General features: G+C 37.3%; 1 protein-coding gene and 1 long non-coding RNA gene across 20 annotated transcripts in view; both read right to left on the minus strand.

The window, feature by feature from the left end:
• Positions 1–13531, minus strand: part of CADM2 (cell adhesion molecule 2) — a 1056973-nt gene that overhangs the window by 859789 nt on the left and 183653 nt on the right. The gene's annotated exons all lie outside the window — the stretch shown is intronic.
• Positions 1844–11141, minus strand: LOC135977001 (uncharacterized). The gene is made up of 2 exons (XR_010594310.1): positions 10987–11141; positions 1844–2335 (listed from the first exon to the last, which is right to left on the minus strand). It is a non-coding gene; the product is annotated as an uncharacterized LOC135977001 (long non-coding RNA).

Here is a 13531-nt window from a genome sequence, read left to right on the forward strand (position 1 = left end):
CTATGCAAAAGAATTAATGGACACAAATCTGACATCAGGAATCATAACATTCAAAAACCAGTAGGAGAACACTTTAACCTGTCTGGTCATTCAATGACAGACCGGCGGGTGGCAATTTTGCAACAAAAAAGCTTCAAAAACAGACTCCAACGAGAAACTGCTGAGTTTGAATTGATATACAAATTAGATACTATCAACGTAGGCTTAAATAGAGACTGGGAATGGCTGAGCAATTACAACATTGAATCTATCTCCCCATGTAAGTACTCTTACACTTCTTATCAAACTGTCTGTACTGGGCTATCTTGATTATCACTTCAATAGTTTTTTTTCCTCTTACTTAATTGGCCTCTCAGAGTTGGTAAGACAACTCCCACCTGTTCATGCTCTCTGTATGTGTATATATATCTCCTCAATATATGTTCCATTCTATGCATCCGAAGAAGTGGGCTGTAGCCCACAAAAGCTTATGCTCAAATAAATTTGTTAGTCTCTAAGGTGCCACAAGTACTCCTGTTCTTTTTAATAAAAAGTTAGAGGCACAGCAGCTGTGTGGAAGGCAGCAAAACAGATTGCCCTGGTTAAGTCTAAACTAGGGCAGCCACAGTGCCAACTTTTCAACTCAGGTATGTTACACAATACAAAACAGACTCCATAATTCAACACAGTTCTCTCTCACTCTGCCACACATAGTATTCCAGGTTCTTCTACAGTATATGAATCTCCTAATAGCTGATTATATTTTGACACAAGTGTACCATCTAAATAAGACAGGAATGTTGTGACACGATATTTTTTTAACACACACCAAAGAGATCTTTGACAATGTAACTCTCATGCCAAGAAAAAAATCCAAAAGCAATAATTGGACATAAAATGAAAAGGCATGTGAATACCTATAAAAATAAGAGGGCCATAACATACCAAACTTGTTGATATTCTATAGCATTGAGACTACACCAATGAAGTTCCACTGATTGTAGAATGAAAAGTCAAGTTGTGCCTGTGCCAAAATTCCAATTGCAAAATAAAAGTATTGAAAAAACAAAGTACACCTCTACCCCGATATAACGTGACCTGATATAACATGAATTTGGATATAACGCGGTAAAGCAGCGCTCCGGGGTGGGGGTGGGGGCTGTGCACTCCGGTGGATCAAAGCAAGTTCAATATAATGCAGTTTCACCAATAACACAGTAAGATTTTTTGGCTCCAGAGGACAGCATTATATCAAGGTAAAGGGCGTAGGTAATAGCGACACTCAGGTAGCACATATAATCTTGCCATGCCCTCTAGCTGATGAGGTACACTACAATAAAATGCTTCTGTGTTAAAACTCTCTTTCTCAAACATGGGTTTAAAAAAATATTCAGATTAACACAGGCAGCGTCTCTCTAAATACCAGTGGATCCAGTTACCTGACAATTGATGTTTGCCTTATTTAACTGGAGTTATTTTTTGTTAAAAATAAATTCACAATTAAATTGGAAAATGAAGTAATGTCAAATAATCGATTTAATTTCAAACAAAAAAATAATATTATATTCTAGTTATGTAGATTAAAAAACAAAAACAAAACAGGAATAGAAGGGGAAAATTAAAAAAGGAGAAATAACTTGCCAAAGAAAGTAAAAAATACTTTAGTGGTTTAGTGATAACTCAGGCATATCCATACTAAAGAAGCTCAATATTAAGACTAGGACAGGTTATATAAGTACATCCCAGAGGACCATATAAAACTTTAATGCTTTCTTGAGACTCACACAAAAGGACGCCTGACTCAAGGGTGCAAATCTACTGAGAATGGTTACTCTAGAGACAACTTTTTTACATAGTTTTACTATTTTTGCTACTTTACTCAGTACTTTATTCACTAAAACTCATGATATATCTGACCCATGTCATAGTGATAACATATATTGATGGTCTTATCCGTCACTCTTCATTATATGATACATCGCAAAAAAGTGGCAAATTATTCTGTCATGTAAACATCATCCAACAATCTGTCCTCCTGAAATGTTCTTTTTTAGTATGTCCAAGATTTTTTATATTGACAGCTGAGTTCATTTAAAATTACTTCCTTCCACTGAAGTACTTATAGCAAACAATTAATTGTAAGCCCATTACTGTATTTTAGCATATATTCTCTCTAAGTAGAGCTTAAAATAATTCTTTGCTAATTGTGTTCTCTGTTCTAGTTACACCAGTGTACACTGAAGTGTTGGTCCCTCCTTTCTTTCATTCAGGCAACTTGCAGCTGAAGGTTACTCTGTTTCTCTTTGTCCTTTGTATTTGTAGGGCTTCTCACTGGTCACTTGCCTTAGTTCATCCCCTGCACATGTAACAAGAAACAAGTGAATCACTTATTCTACCCAAGAGTAAATTGTAAGCAATACAGAATGAATTTTATTTCCCTACTGTACCTTCTTCCTAAATGGAGAAATTATCTAGTGGCTAAAGTAGGGTTAGTAATGTTATAGGTTCAACTAAATTCAGTAACAAGACATGTCAAACAACTAGGCTTAATCAACTTAATTAATCAAAGATTATTAGTCAAAGATTAATACAGCATAATACAGAAAGGAAGAGTACATATGTTACCACCCATCTGGAAGGCAGCAATGCAGCAGTCAGACTGCCTCCAAATCTGAGCTGCACTCTGGCTCTACATATATACTAGGCTGAGGGTTTCACCATTTCTTTGAATTACTTCTTATCTAATCTTTTATGTGTTTTGACACCTTTTTGGTTAGGTTTGCACAGACCCTCCAGTAAACAGGACAAAGTTTGTAACTAGTTTATCATCTTGCTTTGACCACAGTAGTCCAAAAGTCAGCAAAACTTTAGACAGATCCTTCACCAGTCATAGCATCATACAGAGGGCATATTAGTTGAGCATCAAGAAAAGTATTTTTGTTCCTGTTCTCTGGAATGTCTATACTTCACACGAATATTACAATACTTAACATCTTTCCTTGGTTAAACAGCTAACCATAAGTAAAACACATTTTAGAAGAGCTTAATATTAATCAAATTCACAGTTATACCAAAACATGTCTCATGTATATAATTATTATATAGGATATTGGTTAAGACTATAAACCTTACAGACTCTCTCTTATCTGGCTCCATATATATTTGCAATACAGAAGATATGTAGTAGCCAAACAGCAGAATACCTAGTGACTGGCAGATTGAGTATATCTCAAGCCTTGTTGTATTCTCCTCCTGTATAAAGAGCAAGGGTCATGCAAAGGTGAGAACCCCTAACTACTGTACAGTTTTAGCATGAAAATAAAGCATTCTAAATATAATATACTATACTTATTCACTATTAGCTACTTTCTTATTCTGTTCACATAACCTCTCCTTTTTAATTACACGTAGCGCTACAACATAATTAGATTAATACATTTTGCATGTGAGCTGAACAAATCTATTTTTTCATTAGTTAGCAAAAAGCAATTTACATTCCTGGTTAATGGTTCTGTTTGTGAGAGCTATTTTCCGAATATATTTTATTTACAAGAGTCAGTTTCACAAACCTTGATAAAGTCTATTCTTTATCTGGTAACTATCCCTTAATAGGCTTTAGCAACATATGTAATTAAAACTTTGCAAGCTGTTTGTTTTTTCTTTTGTTTTGCTTCCTGTTTTACCTTTGGCCTGGCTGCAAACACCATAGGGCCTTGGCTTATTTCAGTCAGAGCCAGAACTAACTCACTGTGTGACCTTGGGTGAGTCACTTTACCGCTCTGTATCTCAGTTTCCCGCTCTGTAAAATATTACTTATATCTTGGAATGTGTGAGCGTTTTTAAACAATTTGAGATTTTCTTACAAAATGCATATAAAAGATGTGAAGTATCCTACTCTTATTAAAGAAAGGGATAGTGTAGGACAAAGGGGGAAATCCAAATTAATACTGATTTTCTTTGAAAGCCTCATATAGCTCCTCCACTCTTGAATCAAAGTTTTCTGAATTGATATAGCCATATCAGCAAAAACAATTAAAAAGAAGAAGACCACCTGTTATTCTGTGATCCAGATGCCACCTATGTTGATATAGTCTATCTGTTTGTGTTACTAAACACTGTAGTTATAGGGGACAAGATTCATATATGGGAAAGAACCATCAGTGGGTACAGGGGTGGTCGGAGATGCAGCTTGTGGGGATGAGAGGACTTCAGCCAGTGGTGTGAACTTAGTCCATACTATCAGAAGTTCCATCCAACCCCGTGTCTTACAGAGATTTCACTTTTTTCTTGCCTCCATTGAATTTGCTCTTAGCAGAGGTTTCAACCTAATTTTTCCTCTTAAACTCTTACTCTCTTTTGCAATAGATCAGCCAATATGCAATATATATAGCACAAAGATGCTTTTCACCATGCAAAAACAAATCACTATCAAATGAGTTTCAGGGGTTCCCTCTACCTCCAATCCCCCTCCCCATGCTCTCTCTCTCTCTCTCTCTCTCTCTCTCTCTCTCTCTCTCTCTCTCTCTCTGAGGGAAGGATTTACAGCAGTCCAGAATTAGTCACTTCCAGAAAATTCAGATAAAGCAATGTTAAAAGAGGTTATCAGCCATTCAGCAGATAACAGCAAATCATGCAAATATCCAACACCCTAAAACTATACATTCTTTTCATTCTTGGGGTGAAAATGATGTGTGTATTTAAAGGTCAATCTGAGGAGGAACCATACATCAGTAGACTGAGCTGGAAATCTCTGATGTTGCACTAAGTTAGCAAGTCAGAAACATCTCTGCCATAACACACTGCCTACAATGCTCAAGCTTTGCATAATTTGTTTCCTTAGTACTTCATTAGTGCCGTGGGAGGGAATATGTATGGTACTTCAAATTCTACTTTCTCCTCCCTGTTCTATTCCTCTTCACTGAAGAAAAATTTACAATGAGTTTCTCAAGCATGAATTTGTGGAAGGGGTTTCATCGTATTGACTAAAAAGCAACAGAAGGTCCTGTGGCACCTTTAAAACTAACAGAAGTATTGGGAGCATAAGCTTTCGTGGGTAAGAACCTCACTTCTTCAGCTGTATCCATGAAAGCTTATGCTCCCAATACTTCTCTTAGTCTTAAAAGTGCCACAGGACCCTCTGTTGCTTTTTACAGATTCAGACTAACACGGCTACCCCTCTGATACTTGATCATATTGACTGTCACTCTGCCAACACCAGGAGCATGTGAACACTGAGTCTGAGCATTTAAAGAGCACATTTGATACAGGACCTGCTCAAAGAAGTACCCTCATTCTCCTCTCACCTAAATCAGCATGAGAGGAAAACTCAGGCTCTGATGACCTGAGGCTTTCCCCCCATGAGTCCACATTGTTTTAAACAACAGGTTACAGGAAAATATAGGTAAAAAAGAATATAATGAGTAAAAACTATTAAAAGATTAGTAAATGTCCTACTACAGAACTTTACATCAGTATGATTATTTCTGTGAAGCAGAAAGGCAAAACTGGAGAGATTGGTGGTAAGTCCCAGGAAAACAATGGAGCCCCAAATGTTAAGAATCCATTGGCAGCCATACGGATAAATGACAGAGGATGGAGAAACCATGCAATCTACTGCAGTGGCAGTCAGATCACAAAATAATTAGTTAGCTCTAATATATGCCATCCAACCTCATCAACATAGCCCATGCATCTCCAATGGATTTGACATTTGCACCCATTAACTCCTGTTAATGCAATAACAAAAAATATGCAAGCCACGTGACTATGAAATCTTATTCACCTCATTCAAAAGTTAATTGCGGTTTTTAGTTCCAAAGGCTTTTTGATCAATTTCCTTCCTTTATTCATTACCAAACAATCTCTGAACTTCTGGCTTCCTGAATAAAGATATCTTAAGGTTAAGAGTACTTGTATTTTTGATCAGCAGTTGAAAACTATGTGCTTTGCTTCTGACTGCACCTTTTTAATTGATTCATGCCACATTTTAAATTTATCACTAAACTTCTTTTTAAACTTAGAAGACTGATACCATTGTAGTTATAGCTGTGTCAGTTCCAGGATATTACAAAGACAAGGTGAGTGAGATAATTCGTGGTAACTAAGGCTAAACAATCTGTTCCATCTTGCATTTAGCTATGATACTTGGAGTATTATTTGCAGACCTGAAGAACAATTCTGTGTGGCTTGAAAGCTTGTCTCTCTCACCAACACAAGTTAGTCCAATAAAAGATATTACCTTATCCACCTTGTCTCTCTAAGACTGATACCAGTACGTTATGTCTGATCAAAATTCCAGGCTCATAATATATAATATCATTCTCCTTAGATGGTCTCAGAGTTCATACATTAGGAATGTTTACATGGGAGAAACTGACCAGCACAGTTATTCTGACCTATCTTCTTAGCTATTCCAGAATGCAGGGTTTAAAAGGAGCAGCTCTGCACTTGAAGCCTCTCTTATACACGGAGTACACTGAAGCAGGACCCACCCTCTCTCCCCTGCAGGTGGTAAAATACCAGGTCTGGTCAAGACCTGCTGTGGACATTACGCTAGCTGCCCCTTTTTTAAGGGGTCTGGGAAGGAATTTTTCCCTTACCACCAGATTGGCATGGGTGAAGTTGGGGTTTTTTTTTACCTCTCCCACAGAGGGTTCAGAAAGGGCTTTGTTCATGCATGGCAAGAAGGGTGGTAGGCTATATGTTGCAACTCATTATTTAAGCATAGGGCAGATATCCAGTGGAGGTACTCCATAGGAAAGGTATACAGCAACTGGATAAATGGCTTGGAAAAGGACTTTAAAAAGAGTTGTTCATTAAAAGAACAAACAGGGAGAGGTTGGGGACTCTTGATTGGTACGGCAAGGAGGTAGGTGGGCCATTCTGGTAGCCCACCTTAACCCTCCTACAAGGAGGGTGGATGGTAAGGTCCTGCCAATGGATTTGCTGGAGGGATCTGGATGAAAAAAAGAGGGTGAGCTGGTAAAAGCCCCTGGATAATTATGGAATAAACATGGGGTTACCTGCACTGTACACTTTTATTGACCAGACATCTATTAATAAAGTTACAGCGTGATTAAACCCACGTCAAATGTCTCCTGTCCTCCTTTCGGTATAGCCAGACAATGTGTTATCCTTGCAAAACTAAGCTCTAGGGTTTTATACACTGCATGTTTTTAAAAGATACATGTAACTTTTTAAACTATAGGTGCACTAACATCACACACAGAAACTGAAAAAATATGGACCAAATTTTGTTTCAGTTATGGGTTGAAGTGAATGGGATTGTACTGGCGTAAAAGAGTTTAAATTGATTTTATCCTATGTTTGTACTAGTCAGTTTGTCTATATTTTTGTCAGAGTTCTGGTCCTTCAACACCTCCTTGGAGCGTTGATGGGGTTTCCAGCATTTAGCAAAATCAACTCCAGTGCTCACTGGGGCTTTCATAATACAATAAATTAATTAATAAGTAGCATAAGCGAAAAGAAGAATACAGGAAAATGGGAGCATAATGAAATGAAAATTAATGAGAGAAAGGAAAAATGGTTCCACACCTCTATCAACCCATGAGTATGAGTATAAGTTAAGAAAAATCATATTCATTTTCATTGCATTTTCATTACAAACTCATGTACAGAGTAAAATTAAGCCTCATCTCATAAAATTGGCATGAACATTGGGGAAGATCTTGATATGAACTAGAGAACTGTTTTGCTCATTAGCCCATTAAAACTAGCTTTATAATCTCTTCCCTCCAAATTACAACTTCACATGATGAAGTATTTCCAAGAGACAGAAAGGAACAACTCAAATGTGAGATCCTGTGCACTCTAGTCAAACTGCAGGCAGTTGTCAAAGCAACTATGAACAGAATAGAGAAGACATTCAGTCTAGTTGTTAAAGCATAGAACTAGAATTCTAGTTCCAGCTTTGCTACTATGTGGACTTGGGCCAGCCACAATCTTTCTCCACCTCTACCTCCCATCCTATAAGAGAGTTATAATACTTACCTCACACAATTATTATAAAGATCAATTAACTAATGCTTTTAAAGCCCATTCAGGTCCTTAGATGAGGGCATTACACAAATACAAACTATATTACATATGGAAATACTCAAGTTTCTTAGGCATCAGCCAAACTATATATTCACACATTATAATGTGGTTCTGCTGTGGAATTTTGTTTTGTTTTAAAATATTTTTATAGTAAAATAAAAGTGCAGAATACTAAAAACATGCCTATATTGAACCATCACCTAATAATCATTCCAATAATCTGATAATTTAATCATAGCTAAACATATCCCACTTCTATTACTCTGTAAAGATAGAATGTATGGCTTGATGGGACCATGAAATATCATCTAATTCATCCCCCCATGTTGTGGCAAGACCAAGTATACCTAGTCCATCCCTTAGAAACCTCCAGTTACAGAGGGATTCCACAATCTCCCTTCAAAGCTTATTTCAGAGCTACCCTTACAGTTGAATGGTTTCTTCCTAATATATAACTTAAAATCTCCTTTTCTTCAAATTAAGTCAATTACTTCTAGTCCTACATGAGAACATGAACAATTGATCGCCATCCTTTGTATTGCAGCACTTAACATATTTGAAGAACATTATCAGTCCCTTCTTTTCTCAAAATTAAGGTGCCTAGTTGTTGTTTTTTAAATCTTTCCTCATGGGTCAGGCAGTGGCGCTGGAACATTGTTAATAGTGGGAGTGCTGAAAGCTAGCCCCCCTTATGCCTATCCACCCCTCCTCCCCCCCAGAGCTGAGGCCGGGACCCTGGGCGCATGCAGCATCCCCTCCCCCGCACCCTCAGTTCCCATGCCTATGAGGTCAAATTTTCAAGAGCTTTAATATTTTGGTTGCTGTCCCATGGACTCTCTCCAATTTGTCCACATCTTTCCTAAAGTGTGGTGCCCAGCATTGGACACAGTACTCCAGCTGAGGCCTCACCACTGCTGAGTGGAGTGGAACAATTATCTCCCATGTCTTACATACAACACTCCTGTTAATACACCCCAGAATATGAGCCTTTTTCGCAGTTGAATCACATTGTTGACTCATATTCAATGTGTAATCCACTTTAACGCCCAGATCCTTTTCTGCAGTACTACCACCTAGCCAGTTGTCATTTTTTGTTGTCGTTTGGATTTGATTTTTTATTCCTAAGCGTAGTCCTTTGCACTCGCCCTTATTGAATTTAATCTTGAATTTAGAACATTTCTCCAATTTTTCCAAGATTGCTTAAATTCTAATTCTGTCCTTCAAAATGCTTGCGACCCCTCCCAGCTTGGTGTCATCTGCAAATTTTATAATCATGCTGTCCATTCCACTAAAAATATTGAATAGTACCAAACCTAGGACAGACCCCCGAGTGTCTCCTCTAGATCCATCCTTGCAGTTAGACAGTGAACCATTGATAACTTTAAATTTTTTTTAAGGTAAAAAAGATCAAAATTGTCACTATTTTAGATTTTGACTATAGTACATGTAAGTTCAAGAATTTACTAAAGCTATTGTAGTATTTCAGTAACAAAGCTCAAAAAGCAAAGATTTTATGAACTGCAAAATCTAATATATCAAGAGTATTTGTTCATTTTTAAAACAGGAAAAAAGATTAATTCTGCCAGGAGATGAGGCACAAACTCCATAGCCCACTTCTTATCAGGGTAATGACACTTACTGACTGTTCTTACTTCTCACAGTTTACTGTCACTTCTATTAAACTATATCATAGTATGCACAAGAAACAAGCTGGAGTTAGAGCTACTATGCATCTGTGAAACTGGAAATAGCAACTATAGTAATTTTAAGCTGGAAAAGGCATTCATCATAAAATCTAAGATACCTTTCAGATCACCCCACCACCACAGTTTAAGTGAAAGGATAACAGTCACTTTCTGTAACGATATCTGTATACTTTTATATAGGTCAGAATTTCTTTTCCTTTTCCTCTATTTCTGTAACAACAAGACTACATTCAGTTACAGTAACTGACCTTGAAATTTTGATGTGTATGTCTCTGAAAAACATCTTTAAGTATCATGCCTAGAACTGGGTTTTAGTGAGAACATAGAACACTAAGATTATTTATTGCTAAATGAATAGATCAAATCCAACTGGTGTTACTGGCAAGCCAATAAAGCAGTAGTCTAAAATTCTCTTACACAGAAAACTGTGTGGTATTGATTGAAGGCAGTTCCAAGACTGATATACAAGGACAGAAACAGAAAAATGGGCTCTCTTATAAAAACATGTTATGGTCTTTGTGGGTTGGTTGGATAAAAAGGGTATTTCATTTTAAAACATTCTGGAATACAGTATAATCTACATTATTGAGCCTCAATGAAAATGTTTTACTGTTACAATCAACTTTAAACTTAGCTGTTTAAAAATGTTTCATGACGACCCCTTATTAAAGTATGAGGATTTTACCTTAAAGATGTCTGTAAAAATATCTTAGTATCTTTCATGAACTAATTTTTATAAAAAAAGTTATTTTAAGCTCTCTAGTAAAAGTATCATGTGAATGCTGATAAAGATTATCATCAGTCTCACTGAAGGTTTAATGGAAACCTTGGTCTAGTATAAATAAGTGAAATATGTATCAGTAGTACAGACAGAGAAAACAAGCTGCACCTCTGAATCATAGGAATAGGACAATCAAGTCTTCAAGATTTCAAATATTTTCCTGTTAGACTCTTTACATTGTGTGTAATGATTATAAATATTCCATAGACCCAAGGCTTAAATAATCTGCATGATAAGTGTAAAGTATTTTGTTATCTACTGCTTTTTATTTAAAAGGCCAGGTTAAAAAATAAAGAATTTTTTTAATAACTTAAGTGCTGCACCTTCTTCCTACTAGAAAAGAGACACTTTGTTCAGAAAGGAATTTAAGACTTCCTGCTTCCAAAACTGCTGGATAGTAGGTGCATCATGTAGGGGACTTGCTTACTTGTTTAATATATGAGTGATGGCTACACTACTTACAGCAGCCTCTTCATTTTTCAAGTGTTCCCACCAACAGCCGTAGAAGCCACTAAATATGAAGCCCTCCTGACCTGAAAAGTTGACAAAAGAAAAATGGGGACAGGCTATATTTTGTTTTCTAGGGTCAGGAACAGGAGAGAAGAGAGTAAAATAATTGACAGAGAACTGAAAAACAACAAGCTATGAATATTTTCAAAATGCCAAACTATATATTTAAAAAGTGAATTTACTATCCTTCAACTATATACTCTATTTTCAGCTGTTTATTATTTGCGCAAACATGCACAGATCACTGTTGGATTTCATGCTCTGACAACCCTATTTATGGGATGCACACCGCTAGCTGATTGCAAATCTCACTTCCTTTGCAAACTCCCTGATCTAAAGGACATTAAGTATTCAGGTTCAATATTCACTGAATTCAACGAACAGCTACTATTCAATATATGAAAAATAAAAAAATGAATTTTTCCTCTCCCTGAGAGATGCATGTATAATATTTCTCTCTCTTTCTCTCTCTCACACACACACACCCTCCATTAGGAATGTGCATATATACAAAAATACAATTTTAAAATAATGTTTGCAATTTCTTGTAGTTTGTGTGTCAGTCAAGCAAAAAAATGTTAGTATTCACCTTTCATAAGATTTTACCACAAATATTGTGTTTTTGTCTAGCTATGCCGAAAGAATGACAGGAGACGTTAGATATGGGTTTAATCAGGCCACAACTTTATTATTAGACAGACGTCTGCGACTAACCCGGCGGATAAAATGTGCTCAGTGCAGGTGCAAAATTTATGTCCCTCCTGCAGATTCCCTGCTGGGACCTTATCAATTCCAGCCATTTTTTTTTTTTTGGGGGGGGGGCTTCCACTGCTCCCCCTCCTATTTATCCAGGTCCCTACAGCAATTCCCTTGCCAGGACCTTATCACTTCCAGCCATTTTGGGGGGATGAGAGGGACGACTTTCACCAGCTCCGCCACCCCTTTTCATCCAGGTCCCTCCAGCAATTCCCTTGCTGGGACCTTACTGACCACGCCCCCTCGTAGGAGGGGTTGAGTGGACTATAATGATGGGGAGGTTGGCTCCCTGCTGTACTAATCATAGGAGTATCAAACTGCCCCCCGGCTTGCTGAAGCACCTCTCCTCACTTCCTTTTCCAAGCCATTTTTTCGTTCTTTTGTACCTTCATTTATGGAGTACCTACACTGAACATCCGTTATACACTTAAATAAAGAATTGCGACATATGGCCTACCACTCGTCATGCTATGCATGAACAGAGCCCACCTGAACCTGCTGCGAGGAAGGTGAAAACCCCCCCACTGCACCTGGCCAATATGGTGATAAGGCAAAAATTCCTTCCCAGCCCCCCCTTAGTGGGGCAGCTAGCGTAATGCCCACAGCAGATATAGCTAAACACCCGGCATATTTGTGACCTAATTAGGGAGGGAGGGTGGATGCTGCCCAGCCTGCTCTGAGTGGAGAGGGGAGGGGCCAGGCCCAACTGACCCTTTTAAACCCCTCATTCCTAGGTGGCGAGTCATCCACCATGCTGACTGCTCATTCAGCAGCTTTACGTCTCCCCTCCTCCCACAAGCCAGAAAGCATTGCTTTCTTCTCCTGGCTAGCCAAACGCCTCCATCCTTAAGTGCAGGGTGGCAATTCTGACTTTCTTTGACTTTAAAGGATTTTGTATTAGGTCCCTGAAAACAGAACGGAGATGGGCGCTTCTCTATTTAATCATATAGATGGTCTATGTTAAATGTAATTAGTCTTCTAATTGCATACCCAAACTTTGTTAATCTGCTTGCATGTGTAATCCTGATTTATTTAAAATCTTCATCTTCATGATACTTCTGTTTATAGCAGTCATTAAAGAGGAATAGATTTGATTTTGAAAATAAATGTTTTTCTTTTTCATTATATTTGCCTACCTAAGGCAACCAAAAGAAAGTATAATCAAACAAGAAAACAGTATACAATCATTAAAATTAATGTAACTCTCAAGAATTTTAATAAACACCTCTTACCCAATAATTATGCACTTAGGCCTCAATTCTAGAAAGACTTACACCTGTACATATATAAGTAACATTTGTTTTCAATGGGATACTGAATGAGAAAGGCAAGTGCTCAGGGAAGTGTATGCAGGATTGTGGACTTATGGGTTTAAGTATCTGTTTTAAAATATTACTTGTTACCTAATAATTTTAATTCGAGGTTAAGTTTACTGTAGCTATTTGTCAACTATAGAGCCATATATTGTTCCCCATCATTTTTCCTAAAGAGGTATTACACAGTAAAGTGTGTTTCTTTGTTAGACTGTACATGTTATGTTTCTGGATGTTTTGTTTTATTTTATGGTTCAGAAATAAGCATTTATTAAGCATTTGGGTTTGATAAATGATCCTTGATCTAAAATGAGTTTTTTGCCATGTTCTCTGGTAAAAAGGAGCATTTTTTCATTCACAAACATTTTCCTCTGACATGATAAGGCTCAGGGTGTCAAATAGCTTAGGTACATAATTTGAAGTAGGTA

This window comes from Chrysemys picta, chromosome 1, assembly GCF_011386835.1.
Source record: "Chrysemys picta bellii isolate R12L10 chromosome 1, ASM1138683v2, whole genome shotgun sequence".
NCBI lineage: Eukaryota > Metazoa > Chordata > Testudines > Emydidae > Chrysemys > Chrysemys picta.